Source organism: Cupressus sempervirens, chromosome 3, assembly GCF_028749045.1.
Source record: "Cupressus sempervirens isolate cs-2001-9-10 chromosome 3, ASM2874904v1, whole genome shotgun sequence".
In the NCBI taxonomy this organism is placed as follows: Eukaryota; Viridiplantae; Streptophyta; class Pinopsida; order Cupressales; family Cupressaceae; genus Cupressus; species Cupressus sempervirens.
Window position 1 is genome coordinate 561095273 of NC_143120.1, and position 23554 is coordinate 561118826.

The 23554-nt window shown below is 36.4% G+C and overlaps 1 protein-coding gene across 4 annotated transcripts in view; it reads left to right on the forward strand.

The window, feature by feature from the left end:
• ORC5 (origin recognition complex protein 5) overlaps window positions 1-18223 on the forward strand; it is a 57491-nt gene extending 39268 nt beyond the window's left edge. The window contains exons 5-6 of one of the 4 annotated variants that reach the window (XR_016362458.1): window positions 17515-17666; window positions 17848-18223. The gene's annotated coding sequence lies outside the window, so the exon portion shown is untranslated. Of the gene's footprint in view, window positions 1-17373; window positions 17393-17514 lie in introns of those variants that run through there. The other 3 variants (XR_016362457.1, XR_016362461.1, XR_016362460.1) reach the window with 3 other exon arrangements.
• The last annotated feature ends 5331 nt before the right edge of the window (window positions 18224-23554 follow it).

Genomic DNA, 23554 nt, shown 5'->3' on the forward strand with positions numbered 1-23554 from the left:
ACACACTTGACAGTCATATGATAAGGTGTATGTCCCCTTTTTGGGACATTAGAAATATTAAAGAACACATTTATATGATATTAAAATTGACTATGAAAGTGTGGGCTCTAATTATAAAAGGTCAATTTAATATTCAAAGTAGACTAAAGATGACAAGGAGAGGTAAGATGAAAAGCCAGGAGGGAAGTCGAAGAGTCACAGTTGTGAGAATAAAAGGAGAAGAGACTCTTTCATTTGGATATGTTTTGATTTATTATTCAGATTTCAATTTCTCTCTTGTGAGAGTTTTTGGAAAGCTTTAGCTTTCAGCCAGTGTGAGGACATAGCCCCTTGTGCCGGCAGACATTGGACGCAAACCCATTGTCTGTGGAGACGTCACTTCAAGGGTCTCGTATGCGCTTACAGGTTCTTATCTTAGTGTTCCAATCTGGCTGTAAATTCTGTGTTTAAGATTGGATTCTGAATGCTGGTTATTGTATTGCTGTTATATAATACAATAACGTTGTTTTTAGGAGTTTTATGAGAGTTTACTGGTTTCATTTTGTTGGTTTGTAACGCATATTCCACATGCTTGAATACTGAATCTTATTTTAAGAACGAACAGGATAAATATCTATTGATAAATCTATTGGTTTCTATTGTGTTTTTTAATACATCTGCCTATGTTGAGTTCTGAATATATTGTTAACTTAAATGTTTTGAAAGTAACTCAAAAAATAAATCAAACCTTATAGTTAATAAAGTTATTTAAGTGAAAAATTTAAAAACAATTCAACATGAAAATATAACACGAAGTGCTCTATAGTCACTTAAATGATAAATTTAAGTGATAAAGTAACTCGAAAACATAACATAAAGTCAATTTATGTTATACTTCTCAAAAAGTGAATGTCAAAATTAAAATATAACATGATATTTTAAAATATGCAATTGCATTTGGAGGCTGCACTTTTTGGGCACCTAAATTGTCATGTCTTTTGACTGCCAAGCATGATCAAGACCTAAGATATAAAAAATTGAAGGGAAAACTAAAAGCAAGGGTTTGAACAAAACCAAAAGACCAAAAGCATTTAGATACACACTCGAAAATGCGAAAAAAGACATTGAAGGCTTCATAAATCAAGCAAAAGCTTAATAAAATAAAAAATGAAAAAGACTTGACAAAAGCCTTTAGTAAAAGGATTCATTATATGAGTTGGGGTCGATTGATTGGTCGATGTTAGCCAATTAAATCATGAACTGTCTTAGAGAATTACAAAACTAAGTTGAAGAGTTTTGTACTGTTACCTACATTTTGTGGTGACAAAATGCAGGACAATAACTGACTTTGTCTGGGGAATGTTACTCGTTTGTTCTTGAAAACAAAGAGTGACATAGAATCCAGTTCTCTAAGTGCCTTCATCTACTGCATTGGGTTATAGAGTCAAGCGACTACCAAAAGCAAAAATAAAAATAAAGACCCTATGACTCGAAAAAACATAAAACTATGTACAAGGGGTACTTATCTGATGATCACTGAAAGTGATGTTTTAGATATTGTCCACTATAAGGCAGTGACATTGGTGTTCCATCTCGACATGCAAGCCAGAAACTGTTATCGCATACAATCTAGTGAATTGTGAAGGGTCCTTGCTAAAGAGAATCAAATTTTCCATGCATTCGTTTTGTTTCTCGCCTTTTGTCCCAAAGTAGAACAAGATCGCCAATTTGGAATTCTTTGTATTTGGATTTTTTGTTAAATAGAATTTTACTCGTTGCTGGTGAGTAGCAAGATTATCCACTACTTTTCTTTGCTCCTCCAATTGATGAAGAAACATAATTCTCTTATCCAGGGAATTTGAATAAGTTTCATCTTTATTGGCTCGTAACAACTTAAGAGCAGGAAGCTCTAAAGTTATTGGAATTGGAATTTCAGCATTAATCCCATATAGCAATTGAAAAGGTGACATTCGAATTGCTCGCTTTGGAGTAATCTTGTTAGCCCACAAAGCATCGAACAATGTGTTGTGCCAAGTTATTTGATTTGATTCTATAATTTTCTTCATGATAGTCTGATGCAGGAGCATCCAGAGGTATAAGGGCAATCCTGTGTCACCCAAAAAAATGTACTTAGACTTAGTTTCTGTTTCATGTCTTTACATTTTTGGATACCCATTTGGCTCAAATAAAGGTTCCAACTCTCATAGTTCAACTATCAGTGCATTTGAAAATCCCGAAAAAATAGGAGCATGCAATTTGGCCATCATTTTGGTGACCTAGAAGGTGTGACTTGGCCAGATGAATGTAATTGAGATTTAGAGCATTCCAAAAAAAGAATCAGGTCAAAATGCCCCACGGTTTGAAAGTTATTGCAGTTTTTCGGGTTTTGGAGACCTCCTAAGAATGCTTCAAAGTCAGGTTTGGGGCATTAAATGACCTCGAAAAGGGTCGAAAAATGGGGGACGAGCGAAGCTGGTCCATAGGGCTATAGAGCGCTTCGAGAGCTTTCCGAAAATGTAAACGGTTCGTCAATCGGAGCTACGGTTCAAAAGTTATGCCTCCCGGAAGTTCGGCTACTGTTTCTGGATTCTTCTAGATTTGCACCGACTTCTAACGCGGCTTCTGGAACCTTCTATTTTGTCGGTGGATGCCTACTAGCACTTTCTAGAATATACTCCTAGTCCTTAACCCTCCGGGGTCTATTTAAGGAGACTTTTGGCATTGTAAAAGGCAGTTCGGATTGGAGCTTGAGAGGGGGTGCTAAAAGGAGAAATATTCTCCAGATTTATGCTATTGTAAGCCCGTAGGGCATGTTTTGAAGTTAATTTTCTCTGCACTGTTTGTACTAGCTTATTTTCTCAGTTAATATAATTCCCCCTTTCTATTGTGTCTATTCTGATCATGAGAAGATAAGACAAATAGAAGTAGAGTTATAGGCTGTGATTAATTGTAGAGAATCTAAATATTGGGTATGGACATATGGGGAGAACTCGCTTGATTTGCAAAGGAGTCAATTTTATTCTTGTTGAGTTGGTTCAAGAATGAAAAATTGATATTGGACAAACCCTATGCAATTACAAAGGAAACAATTGAGGATATTATCGCTCTATGCAATGTTGGAGATCCTCCAGGAAGAGGACAATGAAGTATAAGGTTTGTGCAACAACTAAGTGGCATTGACAAAGACCCCCATTTTATATTGATAAATACTTACGTTATTGGATTCGTGTGTTTGAGTCTAGATCGGATTTGGATTTGCGAATTGGTACATCTTGGGTATGTTCAAAGTGTTATGACTTTGTGGGTCTGTCCGGACCCGTGGACCATGAAATTGGGCGCATCCCCAAGGTCAAATTCAGACCTTGCACAGATCTAGTCTGGACCAATCAAGAATCCCCATGGACCCAGGGTAATCCGGTGTGGGTCTATGCATGGACCCATAGGGCAAAACATAAGATGTGGGCCCAAAAGTTGGAAAAACCAACTCTTTAATTATTTTTTAATTTAATTCAGTAGTTCAATGTGATGATTTTTTTTAATATCATAATGATAATGTTTATTGTTGACATTTGGTGATCAATGATCGAGCATCGTAGATTCATACGATGAAATAATTTAGTTTTACAATTATGTCTAGTTCTCTGTTTTTAAAAAATATATAATGTGCACACACACACACACACGAATCCTTACGAATCATAATGGGAAAAAAATCACAAATCCACACGTCAGATTCTTGAACCCGAATTCGTCCCCGAACCCAAATCGACAACTTAGATAAAACCCTTGTTGATCTGGTTCTGAGGTATGTTGCATATGGAATTACACATAAAATCTATTTCCACAATCAAGAAGATGTAATGTCTGTTGTAGTTGTGTATTTGGCTCATAAGATGGTTAAGGTGAGCCTGCAATTTGATTTATGTAGTTTGTTGTTGGAGAATTTATTTGAAAATATCAGAATGTCATTGGTGGAAGGTTATGCCTTCCAGTTTGGATCTCTGGTTATGTGTTTGTTTTTCTATTTTCTGAGACTGTAACCAAGTAGAGAAAAATATGAAATGGACGTTAGTATCCTTGTCAAAAAAGCAGATTTACAGGTACTTGGAATATTTGGAAGACAAAATGGATGCTTGTAAAACTTATCTTTACAGATGAATTTGTGCTCCAGTACGGTTGTGCCTATTGAGGAGGAATCCTCCTTTGGTAAGAAAGAGTTGGATATTGCCATTGGCAGTTTCCCTCTGGAACCTAAGAAAAGAAAGACTGGTGCAACACAAAAAGAGATCGTCAATGTATCAAAAAAAGAAAAGGAGGAGAAGAGGAGAAGGAAAAAGATGATGTTTCTCTATCTAAATCAGGGTCTGTTGATTTGGATGTGGTTCTGTCAATGGTGAATGAAGGTGAATTTGACAGGATTAGTGACATGTAGTCTGCCTACTGTCCGAGTAGTAAGAGATTGAAATTGAAATTGAGATTGCTTTCGTTGATCATTTGCTCAGTAAATATATTGTTGTTTCTGATGTTTTTGGTATGCTACCAGATGATGTGGTAAAAATTGTTGAGGGAAGGTTGTTGTAGCATGTTTCAAAAGGATGAAAATTCAAAGATGAAATTAAGAAAAATTTGCTAGTGCAGAAGAGAAATCATCTAAACAGATTGGTGAGACAAGAGAATGCATAAAGGAAATGTCTAATATTTATTGGTAGTGTCTCTGGTGGCGTCCTACTGTAGATAACTTTCATGGCAAGATTGAAGCTAGTGAGTCTAAGTTAGATGAGTTTGGTAAAATAAACAATTCTTCAAGGATAAAAGCGAAAAACAGAGGATCGTAATTGGTGAGTTGCAGGCTGAGCTATTGTTTGTTCAGAGACACAGAGGATACGGTCAAAACCTTCTAGCTGGTAAATGAGTTGATCAAGGTTCGGTTAAAAATCTTTCTGCAATTCTATTTGATGCAGAGGACAATGAACATTGATAGTGGTCTCCAGACTGGACCATCTTTTGATATGTTGGTTCTTCATGACAGTTTGTGTGCTTGGATGGGTTTGGTAGTGGATGAGTGGAAGAAGAGTTCCAATTATAAAGGAAAGGTACAAGAAAAAATTTCTTGTAAAACCTGTTGTTTTAATCTGAATTTCTGAATTATGTTATTTGGCCCCTTGCCATTGTTGGGAAAAAAAGGAAGAGAAATGGAGAGAAAAACTGTGAATGGGATTATCTAACTCGGGGAGCTTTTGATGTTTTCGCTTTTTGGAAGTTTTGGAGTTTTTCTGTTTTTTGTTGTTTTGTCATCAGTGTCAAAGGGGGACATTGTTGAGATGACGCTGGTGGAATTGTTGTCATTAATGTCAAAACCTTGCACTGGATGGTTGTGCTCCCTGTGATATACATAATTTATTTATTCTATGCAGTATATTATTGCAATGGATTATGTGGATGGATGTCCCTACTTCAGTAATAGCGATATATCCTTTTTTGGTGCATCTACGGTATTTGGTGAATGCAAAATATGTGAAGAGTGGATGATTATCATTTACTGTTGTGTAAAGAGCTCATTCTGGGTATCTCTATTATCTGGACATTCATGCAGTATATCAAGTTTTTTTGGTAAGACAGTTATATTTGATTTTGGACAGGCGTTATCTTGTGCTATCCTTAAGTGCAGAGTTTTTCAAGATCAAGACATGCTCTTGGTTGTGGCATTCCCATTGGCCCTAGAATATTTGTCTTTTGGTGATTGCGCTATCTAACATGCTTATCTTATGCAGTACCTATCTTTGGGTCATGTACTAGTGTGGTATGAAGTCCTCATATGTGTGACCTATCTTTTAGGTCTAATGCTAGCGTGTTGAACTGTATTGAAATATCTCTTTGTAATCAAGCCAACATGTCTTTTTGCTAGGCTGACATATGTATGTAGTTCAATGGATATGTGCATATACACAATATCTATTCAGATCTGAAGGGTTGTAAGTTTATGCCGAAAGGTGAGATGATGCCATATGGTAACGCAAATACATATTCAGTGGTGAAGTGTGTGAGCTGAATAAGAAGTGTGAAGGACAATAGTTAAGGAAGGTGATAGTAATAGAAAGGTGTATTAAGTTTTGTAGAGGGTTGGTAAAGGCTAGCAGATGATCTTACTGGATCTGCTGCGGATAGTTATTGTTGTGCTATTAACTGGAACAGTTTCAAGCATATGCAGATGCAACATTATCAATGCACATTTTTTTCTACGAGTTTTATTGTAAGTAGTCATTTTGTATTAGGGCAGTTAGCCCAACCTGCAGTGACCAAACCAGCAGTGAGCCCTTGTAGAAATCACCTGAACCGGTGTTATATTCATGACAATGAGCTTCTGTGTGGTTTTCCCATCTTGGATTTCCACATTAATTTTGGTGTTATGGTGTTTGTTGTTTGTGCACTTTCATATTCTTATCTGTTTTAAATTTCTGATTGGTTTGGCTGTTTTCTAACATATCATCCTATGTAAACAGTTGTAGTGTTGCTATACATTTATCATTTTATGTGACATATGCGTTGTTTAAATTATAACAAATTGATAATCAAATTAGGCCTATGTATTCTCTAAACGCATTAATTCTTTTTGTGTATGTAATTATGTTTGTTTTTCTTTTTTTAACCATGTTTTTGCGTAGCCCGAGTCTCACTTGCCAAATCAATTGCATGCATGAATTTAACTAGCACATGATCCTTACATCATGGAATCGACACCAATTTGAAATATAAAATAAATACAACAATGTTGCTAACTCAAATAGGATGTCATCACATGATCCCTAAATAATTAAGTAAATTACCGATGCTGTTACTGAGTTCCATCAATTACAGTGTCACTGATATTATTTAGCAGGTAATTACAATAAGGTCTAGTCAGAGGGATTGTTCCTGGGATCAAAATGTCGGGGTTTCATGCATTTGAGGGTGTTGCAAGTTGGATGTCATAAGGAAAAGTGTTGCAGGATTATTATTTGACTTAATAGCACTTAAGATAGAAACATTGGTGATAAATAGTATCTCAAATTCCAGGATACTTAGAGGAGACCCCTTTTATTGAAACTAAGGTTTACTTAAAAGTACTATGAAAAGTGCCGATTGACAACTGTGCAAAAAGACAACCTTACTTCTTTTGGAACTCCCACCTTCTTATGTAAGCCATGAAAGGAGAGGTTAAATCCTCAATTCCATGTAATATGACTTGATGGTTGCTCCATTGGCTTTGGTGGGAAAGAGAGCTCTCACACATTTTAGAGAAATTTTCCAATTTTGAGATAGTGGCACAGAAAGCATTGATCCGAATGAAGAATACCTTCCAATGGGAATGTGGAAGACTTGAATAATGCACTTGGGGAGAAGAATGCCTTCTCCATACACCCGTTGTATCTTTTTCTATTACCAGTATGTGGAATTATTTGCTCTTGTATTTCACATTTCAACTATTTAAACCACCATTGCCCATGGCATCATCGGCAAGACATTCTCATAGCAACTACCATCCCTCACAAGACCATTAACTTGAAAAATCAACAATAGAACTTATAGTCAAGTCAACCCCCACAGTAAAAGATTGCACATTTTAGTGATAAGAAATTTCCACAAATCATAATATCATGATATCAATTTCTGGATTGAATTGTATGTGATCTTTTTTAAATCAACATTTTGGATTTGGTGCAGTAGCACTTAGGGTTTTAAGCTAAACCCTGACCAAATTTTGGCTTGTAAGTGGTTTTAGCCAAACCACTAAAGAATATGGACTAGAAATGAGTCCTAGGGGATGGTAGAGTGTCTGTGAAGTCATTTTCAATCTGTGAGTCCAAGCTGTCAAGGTGTTTTAAAAAGTTTTCAACTAGTAGTCAATTTGGGTCAATGGGTCGAATAGGCCCAAAATGGGTGAAATGAGGTAGGAATTTGTTAGAAGGCTTTAGATATGCCAACCAAGTCAATTTGCACTCATTTGAATGGAATATGAGGTGTAAAGTAGTAAAAATGCAAAACTTGCAAAAGTTGTCAATGACAACATTGCAACTTTGCACTTTGCAATGTTGTCATGACAACAATTAACAAGACTGAGCAAGGAAGGCAAGCAGTGGTTGTGGGTTGGTTCAAATAGTTGAGGCGCAAGCCATTGAGTTATTTAAGACCATTTGAGGTCTCAAAGCAAGGGTTGGCAACTTGTAAATGCTTTTTACTTAATCAAACAATCCATTTTCCTGCATTTTTCTTGTACAGTCAGTTTGCAACTCGAGCATCCACATGATAATGGATTGACTTCAGATCTTTCTTTTCATGACTATATAGGGCATTGAATCCAGTTTATTAGTGTGCAATTGTAGGCTTAGATCTTTTGTTTTGATAGGTGAAATAAAAATCTTTCCTCTATGACTTGTTGACTGGTCAATATAGACTTGGAAGACTCAAAATGGCCCTAGCATAAAATCCAATGGTGGGAACTGTAGGACCACTTGGAATATGTTAGGGCACTGTAAATACATTGTACATATGGAGTTTGGGGTCATGGTTTGCAGGTTTGCTAATTTAAACACCAAGCCCTAGGCGAGAGAGAGTGTACCTTGCTAGGTGACTTGGAAGTTGCAGAGCAAGGATAAAAGGTTTAGTGGATTGATATAATCAATCCAAGTTGTTCAAGGTGAAGAGGAGTGTATCAAGCTCCCGAATGTAAGATTAGAAGGTAGAGTGAATCCATTTGTGGGGTGTTTGAAGCCTTTGCAAATCGGACAACACAAACAACCTAGAAATCCTTAATATTAGGCCTAATTCTAGGAAGGAAGTGTATGAACAGTTTTAAACCCTAGAACCCTACAAATCTTTGAGTTCTCTGAAAAGGGTATTTGAAGCCCTTGCAAGTTAAGGAAGTTTTGGAGATATTGACTGAAGACCCTATTAGGAGGCCTAATTGGGGCTCAAAAGGCTACTAGCCTTATTGAAAGGCTTTGATGAAATCGGTTACAAAACCATGGGAGTTGTGGACAAAATGCCATCAAGTATAGTTGAAATCAGTAGAGGGGAAGCCCTTCGATCCAATTTGGAGTTGTGTAAGGCCATGGTGTATTGAGTAGTGAACTTGATGTGTTGGTCCAAGAAGAAAGGAAGTGAGTAGAGTGAAGTGTCAAATTAGTAGAGATCACTTTGGAGAGGGAGGAGCTAGGAAAGAGATTACTCTAGAGTAGGGTGTTAGGAGAACCCTAGGAAGGCTAAGAGAAGAGCCTTCAAGAGCCTGAGAAGAGATCAAGTCTCAGTTGAAAGATCTCCCTATCAAATTGGTAGTAGAGCTTGAAGATTTGGGCTAGGTGTATGTTAGAGTTTGATAGTGAATTAGTGGGTGAGGCAACCATGGTAACTAATGTAGAGTTAGCAAAAGAAATGATGGAGCAAAAGTAGGAGAATAGACTCCTGAAGGAAGTCCTAGAGGCTATAAAAAAAGTTAGATGAGGTTGTAGAGGTAATTAACAAAGTCCAAGAAAATTTGAAGGATAGTGAAGATAAGGGTAAGGCAGTGGATGTAATCCTTGAACCTGACCCACCCCTACACGAGGAACCATTCCTTAAGGCTACCAAGGCATTGGGTTGAAAAGCTCTTGAAGGGATACCCTTGTTTAATGGAAAGATGGACCCTGAGTTGGTGATGGAATGGATAGAGGTAATGGAGAACAATTTTGAATGTGAAGGAGTTATTGAGGCTTAGAAGGTGAAAGTGGCCAAGTCTAGATTGAGGGGACTAGCCCTGACTTGGTGGAAGTTTCTTCAAGAAGAAAGAGAAATAGAGGGAAAGAATCTAGTAGCCAATTGGAAGGCTATGGTGGCCAAGATAAGGGAGAATTACTTACCAGATGATTATGAGATCCAACTTCACAAGAGAAAACAAAACCTCAAGCAAAGAGACATGGATGTCGTTGCCTATGTAGAAGAGTTTCAGAAATTGTGTCTTAGATCCAAAGTCCAAGAAGAAGAGAGTATCAAAGTGGCAAGGTATTTGAGTTGTCTTAGATGGAGCATACAAGAAGAAATTAGTCTCTTAACCCCTACTATTGTCCATAAGCGCTATCAATTAGCCCTTAAGGTGGAAGAGAAGTGTAGGAAGAAGTAGGATACAAGCTCAAGGGGTGGAGGTAGATGAAGAGATTCAAGAGGGAGTCATAGAGGAGGATTTGGCGGCAGAAGCAATGAAAACAAGAACCAAGGAGAGTTTAAATTACTTGAATAGTGCAATGAATCAGGTGGAAGAGGTAGATTTGAGGTAGATGTTTTAATAGTGGTGGAAGAGGTAGCTATAACAGAGGTAGATGTTTTAATAGTGGTGGAAGAGGTAGATTTGAGGTTTTGGTAGGGGTTCACATTTTGCAAACATGAAGTGCTACAATTGTGGTCAATTAGGCCATTGTGCCTACAAATGTCCTAACAAAGCACCATCTTCACAAGGGGAAAATAAAGTTGCTTATGCACAAGAGGAAGCTAGTAGTGTTAAATTCCTTGAAGCGAATATTGATTCAGAGAGTGGTAAAAACCTCATGTTCAGAAGGGTATTGATTGAAGAACCTAGCAAGGAAGAACACAAATAAAGAAGGGCACTGTTCAGAGTCAAGTGCAAGATCCTTGGCAAGGTGTGTAGGGTCATCGTAGACTTAGGTTCAATAGATAATATTATCTCAGAGAAGGTAGTTCAAAAGTTGAAGCTCACCAAGATACCTCATACACATCCCTACAAGTTTATTTGGTTGAACAGAGGGAAGAATGTTCTTGTGAATGAACAAGTGTGGGTTTAGTTTGCTATAGGAGAATACGAAGACATGATACTTTGTGATGTCTTGCTCATGGATGCTTTCCATCTACTGTTGGGTAGACCATGGCAATATGATAGAGATGTAGTCCACCATAGAAAGAACATGGACACCTTTAAAATGAATGGAGTTACTTACAAAATTCAATCACTTGTTGAAGGGGGATCATATTCTAATGTACTCTTATTGAGTGGGAAGGAATTCTTGCAATGTCTCAAAAAGGAAGAAGGAATTGAGGTTGCAATTGTAGTAAAGCTCAAAGAGGAGGACAAACCAAAGCCAACATTACTTGTAGAGATGAAAATACTATTGGATCAGTTCAGTGATATCATATGTGATGGAGCACCAGCCACTTTACCTCCCCAAAGAGCTATTAGGCATCAGATTGATTTTATACCGAGGGCATCATTGCCTAACAAAGTTGCATACAAGATGACACCAGATCGAAGCAAGGAGATTGCAAGACAAGTACAAGAACTACTTGACCGAGGTCTAATTACGAAGAGCATCAACCCATGTGCAGTTCCAGTTGTGTTGGCACCAAAGAAAGGAGGTAAGTGGAGAATGTGTTATGATTCTAGGGCAATAAATTGGATAAGAATTAGATATAGATTCCTATTTCTAGAATAGAAGACTTAATGGATTGTCTTGGGGGTGCTAAATATTTCTCTAAAATAGACCTAAGAGTGACTACCACCAAATTAGGATGAAAGAGGGGTATGAATGGAAGACAACTTTTAAAACTACAGAGGGTCTTTATGAGTGGTTAGTTATGCCATTTGGCCTCACAAATGCACCTAGTACATTCATGAGGCTAATGAATGAAGTGTTGAATGATTACATAGGTAGATTTGTGGTAGTCTATCTTGATGACATGCTCATTTTTAACAAAACAAAGGAAGAACACATGAAACAATTAGAAATTGTGTTGAGGAAATTGCATGAGGAGAAATTGGCTATTAACCTAGAGAAGAGCGAGTTTTTGAAACAAGAGCTTGTATACTTAGGTTTACTAATATCCCAAGATGACTTAAAAATGGACCCAAGCAAGTTAGAAAACATATTGAACTGGCCCACATCAAAAACAGGGATTGAAGTGAGAATCTTTCATGGATTGGCTTAGTTTTATAAGAAATCTGTTATGAGGTTCAGTGAGATATGTGCACACATCTTGGACATTGTCAAAGGTGGTCTCAAGATTAAGTTTAAGTGGACAAAGGAGGCTAATGAAGGGTTTGAGAAGCTGAAACAAGAAGTGGCCACTCAACCTATCCTAGTGTTGCCAAGTTTTGACAAATGGTTCATTGTGGAATGTGATGCAAGAAACATAGCTGTTGGGGCAATCCTAAGTCAAGAGGGAAGACCATTAGCATTTTACAGCAAGAGGTTGAATGAAGCCAAGTCAAGGTACTCATCCTATGGCCTAGAGCACTATGCATCGGTCCAAGCCCTTAGGAAGTGGTGGCATTATCTCTTGCCCAAGGAGTTTGTAGTCTATACAAATAATTAAGCTCTAAGCTTCACAAATACACAAGAGAAGTTGAGCCTCAAACATATAAAATGGATGGAGTTTCTTCAAGCCTACACATTTACTATTAAGCATAAAAAGGGGTAGAGCAACAAGGTAGCAGATGCACTTAGTAGGAGACTACTCACTGTCCAAGAGATCTAGCTACAAGCATAGGGATTGAAGGATTTAAGGACCTATATGAAGGAGATGAAGATTTCTCAAAAGCCTACAAGGTATGCGTTGATTTTAATAATCATTTTCATAGCAATTTTGCTAATTATACCTTGCAGAGTGGATTGTTGTTTAAAGGTAACCAGTTATATGTGCCCAAGGGGATTATGAGGAAAAACCTCATTCAAGAGGAAGCATAATGGAAGTCTCAGTGGCCATTTTGGTTTAAACAAGACATTAGACCTAGTTCAAAGGTTCTATTATTGGCCAAAAATGCAAAAAGATGTTAGGAGGTATGTAGAACAGTGCGGTTTGTCAAAAGCCAAATGAACATCTTCTAATGTAGGAATGTATCAGCCTTTGCTAACTCTTAATAGACCATGGGAGTGTCTTAGTATGGATTTTATGGTGGGATTAACAAGGACAACCGCTGGTTTTGACAGTGTGTTTGTAGTGGTAGACAATTTAGTAAGATGAGTCATTTTATACCTTACAAGACAATTCATGATGCTAGTTACATTGCCCATCTCTTTTTCAAAGAAGTAGTAAGGATTCATGGCTTACCAATAAGTATAGTGTCAGACAGGGATGTGAAATTCATGGGGCATTTTTAGAAAACTTCATTGAAAAAACTAGATACTAATTTGCCATTTGGTTTAGCCTACCATCCACAAATAGATGGTCAGACTGAAGTGATAAACAAAGTGCTTCGAAACCTTCTAAGGTGTTTAACAAAAGAGTATGGTCAGATGTGGGACCAAGTGCTTCCTCAGATCTACTAGCAAAAGTCCATTTGAAGTTGTGTATGGCATCCATCCAAGAGGAGTTTGTGAACTTAGAGAGTTAAGGAATCATGAAGGAATTAGTGGTCACGCAGATGACTTTTCCCATTCCGTGAAAGAAGTTCATGAACAAGTAAGGAAGGCTTTGATGGAACCAAACCAAAAGCTCAAGTCTAAGGTGGATGAAAGAAGAAAGGATTTGCAGTTTGAAGTAGGAGATGGGTGATGGTACATCTCAATAAAGCCAGACTTTAGAAAGGCATCCCGAGTAAGTTACAAATGAGGAGAGCGGGACCATATAAAGTCCAAGCCAAATATGGGCAAAATGCATATAAGATTGATCTAGCTAAGGATCTGGCAATTTCCCCCATATTCATTGTGCAAGATCTAGTCAAGTACAAAGGACCCGAAGTAACAGAGGACAAGCAAAATGCAGAGATTGGTTCTGATGTGAAGGGACTCAGGGTGCCTGTTCAAATAAGGCCACAAGCGGGAGGAATCTGACATTCAAGGGTCAAGAAAAAGATAAGACATGGCATCTATATGGAGCATCTAATCAAATGGAGGCATCGACCAGAATCAGAGGCTACATGGATAACAGAGAGTGACTTCAAGAAGTTTTGCATCAGCATGGAACTTCAGCTCTAGGAGTATCTTGATATCTTTACTGCAGGGGGAGAATGATGCAAGGGCACCGGTTTTAGGCTAGACCCTAACCAAGTTTTGGCTTGTAAGTGGTTTTATCCAAACCACTAAAGAATAAGGAGTAAGAATGAGTCCTTGGGTTTGGTGGAGTGTTTGTGAAGTCATTTTCAATGTGAGTCCAAGTTGTCAAGGTGTGTTAAAAAATTGTCAACTAGGAGTCAATTTGGGTCAATGGGTGGAATAGGTCCAAAATGGGTGAAACGAGGTAGGAATGCGTTAGAAGGCTTTTGATATGCCAATCAAGTCAATCAGCACTCATTTGAATGGAATATGAGGTGCAAAGTAGTAAAAATGCAAAACTTGCAAAAGTTGTCAATGACAACAATTGACGAGATTGAGCAATAAAGGCAAGAAGCGGTTTTGGGTTGGTTTGGACAGTTGAGGCACAAGCCACTCATTTGTTTAGGACCATATGAGGTCTCAGAGCAGGGTTGGCAACTTGTAAATGCAGTTTTCTTAATCAAACAATCAATTTTCTCGCATTCTTCCTGTATTGTCAGTTCGCAACTCGAGCATCCACATGATAATGGATTGACTTGAGATGTTTCTTTTCATGATTATATAGGGCATTGAATCTAGGTTCTTGGTGTGCAATTGCAGGCTTAGAGCTTTTGTTTTGATAGGCGAAATTAAAATCTTTCTTTTGTGACCTGTTCATTGGTCAATACAGAGTTGGAAGACTCAAAATGGCCCTAGCATAAAATCCAATGGTGGGAACTGTATGGCCATTTGGAATATGTTAGGTCACTGTAAATACATTGTACATATGGAGTTTGCAGTCGTGGTTTGCTGGTTTGTTAATTTAAACACCAAGCTCTGGGCGAGAGAGAGTGTACCGAGCTAGATGACTTGGAAGTTGCAGAGAAAGGATGGAAGGCTTACTGGATTGATATAATCAATCCAAGTTGTTGAAGGTGAAGAGGAGTGTATAAAGGTCTTGTATGCAAGAGTAGAAGGTACTTTGTGAATGCATTTGTGGGGTGTTTTAAGCCCTTGAAAGGCAAACAACGCAAACAAGCTAGAAATGTTAATATTAGGCCTAATTCTAGGAAGCAGGTTTACAAACAGTTTGGAACCCTAGAACACTGAAAATCTTTGAGTTCTCTGAAAAGGGTATCCAGAATGGTGACTAGTTGCTAGCCTTGTTAAGGAAGTTTTGAACATATTGACTAAAAACCTATTAGGAGACCTAATTAGGGCTTAAAAGGCTAGTAGCCTTATCACAAGGGTTTGATGAAATCGGTAACAAAGCCATGGGAGTTGTGGACAAAATGCCATCAAGTATAGTTGAAATCAGTATAGGGGAAGCCCTTCCATCCAATTTGGAGTTGTGCAAGGCCATGGTGTATTAAGTAGTGGACTTGGTGTGTTGGTCCAAGAAGCAAGGAAGTGAGTAGAGTGAAGTGTCAAATTGGTAGAGAGATTTTGGAGAGGGAGGAGTTAGGAAAGAGATTCCTCTAGAGTAGGGTGTTAGGAGAACCCTAGGAAGGCCAGGAAAAGAGCCTTAAGGAGTCCTAGAAGAGATCAGGGCTTAATTGAAAGATGTCCCTATCAGGATCACACTCTGTGATCCATCATCAGGATGAAGAGAGCCAAAGGAAACAAAATGATGGATCAAGGAGTGTGATCCGAAAAGTAGATGCAAAAAAGCTAAAACACAATTTAATCCAGAAACTACTATTATGGTTCCACATTTTCATAAATAATTTAATAAACGAATAAAAAAATGCAAGTTGGAATCAATGGGTCCAGACCTTCAGCATGAACTAAAATCAATCAAAGTAGCTTCAGACTCCATTGAAAGATGAAAACAGAATCTGTACTCCAATCAAATAGTTTACAAAGAAGTCAATTCTGATACACAAACGTTTATGTTGTTGTCAACACTGCTGAAGAAGGTCAAAATAGCAGTCAATCTTCACTTGGAATCAGTGGAACATATGGACAGCAACTGTAATGGACAAACACCCCAATTAGAGCACATTTGTCAACACCAAGGTTGACACTAGAGAATAGTTAAAGTTCTCTCCAGTCTTTTCTCTATACCTTGGTAAATATCTTGGGAAGTTGAAGAAAAGCATATGGATTAAATGAAGGTTTAACTAGATTTTCAGATCACCCAAATACGTAAATTAATACAAGTCATATTTATTATCATTATGTAGATTGACGCAGTAAAACCAAATTAATACTTAAAAGAGTGGGGAACTGAATGCATGTGGATCAGCAAACAGAGAAAGGTACATTAATCCTAGTTGACTAATTTTGACTGGATGATGTTATCAAAGTTTAATATTGCATTAGTAAATGTGATAATGTCATACAATTATATGATAAATGATGTCATCCTCTTCCTTTGTTGTTTTTCTCAGAGTATGCAAACTAGCCAAATCCTGGGCCAAGTCTAGGCTTCCGAGGCCTGGGAACTTAGGGGTGAGTGATAGAACGTGTCTGCCAGGCTTGCCAAACTTGTATGTCCCAAGCTCCAGACTTGGCCAGCAAAAACATTAGTTTCTTGCACTGGCATTTATACTTATTGGCTATGCCATCATTTCTGGTATTCTCTTCATCCATGTTGCTGGGACTTAACTGGAGCTAATATCAAATACCCACATTATTTTTTGTGACTTGTTTATTAATCTCTGTCACTTCTCTTGTTAATCTGCTGCAGTTTTCTTGAGTTTCGAAGTCACAGTCAATCAATCTGCATTTTCCATCCAGTCTATCAGATTCACTTCTGCAGATCCAGATTCCTTTTGTTCAACTGCTTATATTCTGAAACACTAATCTTGTTAATCTGCCCTCTGACACAGTTTTCTGGAGTTTCCAAGCTTCAGTCAATTAATTTTCATCTTCCATCCAGTCTGTCGGATTTAACTTCCGCAGGTCCAGAATCCTTCATGTTCAACTGCTTATATTTTGAAAGAGAAAATATCGTAAATTTACATTACATATCTTGGATGTCCACAATTTTTTGTTCTGTCTACTCCTTTGCTCATAACCCTTACAAAATTCCACTCCCACTATTAAGAAGAGGCCTTACTCTGTTGCAGACTCATCTTAGCCACAAATCTCATTCTGATTTTGTTTACGATGACATGGATCATAATCCCTGAATTTTGTGCACCTATTGCATTTGTGAATGTTTATATATCTAAATGATGATGTCCCAGTCAGCTCAAATCCTCCTTTGTATTCTTTTGGTCAATATATGATTGTGTATGTGGTCAAAGTAGGTTTTAATTGATTAGTTTAGTGAAGAATGCTTAGAAAAGTTTTTTAATCCTTCAAAAAAATCTCTGTTTAATGTTTTTTTCTAATTTGCAAATTGAAATTTGAATACAAAGTCAGGCTGCTGAATCTGATTCTTGTAACTATGGTTTGAATTGTATATCTTTCTCAGACCGCCCTCCATAGTGTTGAAATATAGTAAATGGTTTCATTGTGAAGTGAAGGAACCGGACTCTTGGTCCAATGTGTAAATGATATAAACAAGAAGGGAATGCTGATTAGGTCAGGTTATAATCTGACTCTTTCTGCTCAGGTTATAGAGATTGGAACCAGAATCTTGGTCAAGTGAAATTTCTGGTCAGGTTATAATCCTAGGGAGGGAAATGGAGCAACGTTAGTGCACAAGACTATTCAAAGTTGATTCTAGCTCACTATTAATTGGCTTACAAGCTTGGTCACACATTGGTATATTTTTGATACATGAATACACCTTGTGGTTCTCTTAAACAGTTTCAAATTTCTGCTTATATAAGGATAATGAAAGACAATTTGGGAGTTTAGTCTGGTGGAGTGTATCAAATCTCTGATGAACACTTCACAAATTTAAATTCCATTTCACTTTATTAAAATATTTCTTTTCTTGTAGACGTAGGATAGCATAAAGACTACAAAAGCAATTCAAGGAATTCATTTGATTTGTTGCCAAAACAGATGCAGATTTTGGGTACAGCGATCATGATGAATGCTTTCAATCTGAAATACACTTATTAATGATTCTTAGGTTGAATCCATGTTATATCATAAGATAGCAAAAATCAAGGTTTAGCGTGAACACTGTCATAGACTTAACATTATCTGTTATGATGTAGTGCTTGTTAAGTTAGGACTCAGTTTTAGTAAATGTAACCGACTATTTCTGTAAGAAATGCAAATAGGGACAGGCTCCTATTTGAATATGAAGAATACTATTTATTTTAACATGTATTCTATTGATAAATAAATGTTACCCCAGGTTTCCAAAATGGGGATAGGAAGGGATGGCAAGGGATGCCAATCAGGACAGTTATTTAAATATATATATTACAGAATCCTAATATATAACTTTTGTATTAAATAATTTAAATTGAGAGTTTACATAAAACTGGAAGTCAAACAAATTATCAAAATTTTTCAAACATTAATTTTATGAGATAGGCAGGAGATAGAATTCTAAAAGTTTCTTAATTTTAGGATGTCATTTTTTAGATGGGTCAAATTATGTCAGAAATTCAGGCATAAGTAAAACTAGTTATCTTTATTGCTAAACAAAATGTTGCTTTAAATAACCTGAAAATGGAAAAACCAGATACGTACACAATTTCATGAAATCAACCATCTTTGCCAAGACAGAGATTTGCACAAAGAAGGGGAAATAATTATGTTATTATATATAAATACATTGAGCATGTCCTTTCAGAATAGATGTTCCAGTTGAGCATTATTAATATTGTACAATAGAATGGGCAAGGAACAAGACCATTCCTGTGTCACAATAATCAATCACTGTACGTCTTGATCATTTACGTCTGGGTCATCTTCTTTATCTTTTATTCAACTGAAACATCCAAAAACATAAAAGTTAGGCAGGGGAGAGTATATTGTAAACTTTTCAGACATTGTGAATCAAAACGAGTACATTAGCTTAAAATCATTGCACTAACTTTTTGCTTTGATTTGGATAATTTTCAACAAAGATTAGCTATAAGGCATTTATAGCAGCCACATACTTTCTGAATCTTGAGAATGATAAATCTATTCATACAATTTTAGTTGAACAACCACCTTCTGCTAGATTATAGCTGATCTTTCTTTTTCAACTCTTCATCGAGTAGGAATATATTTTCCTCGTTCTTGGGCATTAAAGATTGAGCTATAAAATCTTTTGAAAGACCACTGCCTCTTAACCGTGGGACTGATTTTACATTGGAAGATAAAGCATCTGCATCATACCTCCCCAAATTACCAGTCGGTAAACTACTTTCTTTTTCATTTCCAATATCAGATTGCTACAAGCAACATTCGCTTCTGTATTTGCCACTCTATGATCATTAGTAATTTGTTGAGGCTGGACATTTGGCACAGTATCAAAATGAGATGGAAGTTACTTTGACCAGTCCCTTCTCTTCCTTACCAACCTGGAAAAAAGAGAAAATATTAATGTAAGCATCTACAACGTTATATCACAAAGGTACTTGTTATTTTAATTTATACATTCCAAATTAAACACGTCAAACCTGCACTTCAACCACAACTGAGCTTCATAGTACATCAAGAATAAAATTGATATTAGTTGTTATGTTGGAAACCTGCAAAACAAGCAGAACTAGCAATCCCATTTTAACCATGATCTTCATTAACAATAATATGTAAACCATCATGGCGTCCAAGAAGACCCGGGATTCTTAGGGAGAATTTAATTTATATCATGACTTACATGTTTAAACTGAATGGCTGTAGGTTTTACTAGCATTTTCTATTATGTTTATAGCTACTAGAAAAACAAATTTTTAATTATACCTTAAACATTCAAGAGGATGTAAGCACAAAAGACACTAACACAAAGGGTTTTGAACACACTGTACATTGTACATCCTCTATCTTGTAAAGTTTGTTTTTGTTTTTTGTTTTCCTTTCGATCGGTAAAAGGTTGAAGTTCTATATATTATATTATTAAAAATAAGATTTCAATTTTTTCATTCAAACAGGCATTGGTAGGAAAGAACGAAGAAAGAACACCTCTAGTCTTGCTTAGGATCTAGGGTGTTGTACAAATTACAAAATTAAAAGGGGCATACTCCAGTTTCCTTAGTCTATTTGAGGATATGTCCCCTTTTTCCCGTTAATTTTCGAGTTTATATTTTTTATCCACCTTCCAATTTAGTTTTCTTGATTTTGTTTCTTTCATCTTACCCATGGCAGTATAAAATAACTTACATTTTCCTCTATGCTTTTTACAAAGGTCTTTGGAGGGGCATACTCCTTTATTTATATCTTATTAAATCTTTTTCTTAGAAGACATGCCTTCCTTTTCATGTTTATCGATTAACCACACTGTTGAAACATATGGCTTCGGTTCAGAGAATATCTCTGATCATATGAGAGTATACTCGTGTGTGTGATTTCAATATCGATATGTATATATGTATGAATATAATTTGCATTATAATTGGTGATCGCAGTATTTAGAACCGACTGTGCACATAATTATTGTGTTTATATATGAGATTGATCTCAGTAATGATCGCATTCATTTTGATCATTATCAATTGCATTAGACTTTGTTAAGTCTTGGAACCATTAGTTTTGTTATAACTAATCAACGGGTGTGACCATACTACTGATTGGATGGTCATGTCTCCATTTGGATACATGCCCATTCACCAATATACTTGACCACCTTTGTATATATTGTATGTTGCCTGATATTGCAAGCATCAAAATTCATTAATGCAAGCAGATTAGAGGTAGTACAGATATCAAGTTTGAAGAAACTTTTATCTTATCTTTGCATTGTTATTATACATATTGTAGAGCACATCAGAGCCTTTATAAGCAGAGATTCTACTTGAAATATAAACCATACATTCATCAACACTATCATAGAAATTTATAATAAAATTTATATGGTATTAGAGTGAGGCTAAGGAGAGATCGCATTAAGTTTATAAGGATCAAATTTCACTTTAAATTTATAGTCCATTCTCTCTACAAAGATGACAAACGTATTGAGATTCAAACATCACCTTGCAAGTGTTGATAACTTCGAATCTTGGAGACTTCGTCTAATGATGTTGTTAAAAGAATACAAATTGGAATCTTTTGTAAGAGAGGATAAAGAGGAACCTAAAGATGATCTTGAGAAATCAGAATGGATCGAGAAAAATGAAAAGGCCATGAAGATAATTGTGGATGCTATTCGAGACCACATAATACCTATTGTGACAAAACATACAACATCGTATGTTTCGGGCTCTTGCAAATGCATTCCTAATCAATAATGCAGGAAAAAAACTTGCTGTTAAAAGGAAAATGAATAATGTTAGCATGAATAAAGGAGAAACTATAAATGCTTTCTTCATGAGAATGTCAGATTTGAGAGATCAATTATCTGCATTTGGCTATGAGATTGACAATCAAGAATTATCCTTAATATCATTAGGAGGACTTCCAAAGTAATGGGAATCTTTTGTACAAGGTATAAGTGCTAGGTCTAAAATCCCAAAACTAGATCGTTTAAGATCAGATTGTCTTAAAAAAGAATTGAGATTAATGATTAAGAGAAAACACAAAACCTTAGATGAAGACATTCACATTCTTAACACAAACTCTCATAAGAAGAACAACAAAAGGAAAGGAAACTTTCATGGAAAAGGACAATCCAAACAAAACTAGATCGATCTAAATCTCAAGCATCTTTTGCAAAATTTGATAAATCAAATGAAGGACATGAATATGAGAATTATGCCTTCTATTTAGCATTGCCCAACCAAATTTCAACCAAATTTAATACATGCATAGTTGATAGCGGATCTTCAAGACACATCATTGGATATCAAGATAACCTAGAAAGCATGCAAATAAAAACAAATGAAGTTACAATTGGTGTTGATTTTGCAGATTTCATAAAAGGAATTGGGATCTGCAATATAAAATTGAAATTTGGAAGTTCTATTCAACTTTTTGGAGTTCTTTATGTACTAGGTATTAAGAGGAATTTAATATCTATATCTACAGTTGAAGATGATGGTTATAGAATTGCATTCATGGAAGGTAAAGTACTCGCTTGGCCCAAGAATTCAACCATAAAGAAGGCTCTAACAATATGAGTACGACAAGGACTTTTATATGAGTTATACACTAAGACAATCCTTGCACTTGTACATGAGACCTCAGATTCAAATGAAATATGGCATAGAAGATTAGGTCATATTAACTTTCGTGCCCTAACATCAATGGAGAAGTTAGTAATCAGAATGCCCAAATTAAGCCATATTCTGTAATTTCTCCATTGGTTGCCAGCATCATAATTTCAAGGATTAGCCTAATATTGGATCCTTGTAGGCTAATGAGGATGGTTAAGAGAGTCTTTTGACGATTGACTCATCTCCAACATTCAACAATATATGGATTTGACCTTTGTTCGATGCCATTTGGACTCCATTTACCATACTTACTATGTTTAGTAAGTCAAGGGTAATAGAGATGGACCCTTTCTATTTTTAGAAAGTGTATATGGTCACATGGGGAGTTATGAGGAGAGATTCTTATTTTAGACGACATGGTAATCAGACAAGTATTTCAAGAGATATTAAAGTTCAAGTGACGTAAGTGATTTATTTAAATATTTTAATGTTATAAGGTTATAAAGTTACTTAAGTGATTAAAAGATGAAGTAGTCTTTTATCCCACATTGCTAAGTTGTTCAAGTCTCTCCTCATTTCAAAGTTAAAGGAAAGCATTTGCATTGGGATTGTTATAATGAATATATGATATTTCCACAAAATCCTAAAGGTTGCTTTAATGTGATTGGATAATTCCTAAGGACAAAACCCCATAAGGAAATCAGTGAGATTGGACACAAACTTGACAGTCACAATTGTATTTTTAGAATTAAACACTGGATTAATATGTGATATCATGAGATTATAGCACCATGCCAGATTAGTGATAAAAGTAGACAAGAGCCTAATAACACATAGGTCAGTAAATAACAGTTGAAGTTGGACTGCAAGGGAAGAGATTAGTTTCTCCATGACAAGAGAGAAGTCATTTATGTAAGTACCACTCCATTTTTCAATTAAGTTTAGTAATATTGTTTAACGTCAAGTTGCAATAAAGGGATGTGTAATAGATGATGGAAGCTGAAAGACGTTCAAGTTTCTTCAATGATGCAGTCTACACATGATTATCCCATCTAGTGATTAGTAGGTCGGATTTGATAGCAGATATAACACTTAGAGATTGGAGGGTCTACAGGGTTATTAAATATTGGCAGGTCGGGATACCTTCAAGCAGAACACACAAAGATTGGAGGGTCTGTAAACAACGTTGAATACTCCTTGACATTGATATGGAAGCAACGACTCGATATTGAAGGATATCTCTTATCAATCTTGCAGGGTCACACACCAACATATGCTTGAAGCAGTGAATTTGGAGATAGGAGGTAAATGTGGTTGTAGACAGAATCAACAAGTACATGTAAAAACGGTGTATAATATCAGAAATCTGGACATGGACATTGGGAGTGTTGGTTCCCAAAATTGTAGATTAGAATCCTACGAGCCTTGCTTGCTCGATGTTGGGATATCTAA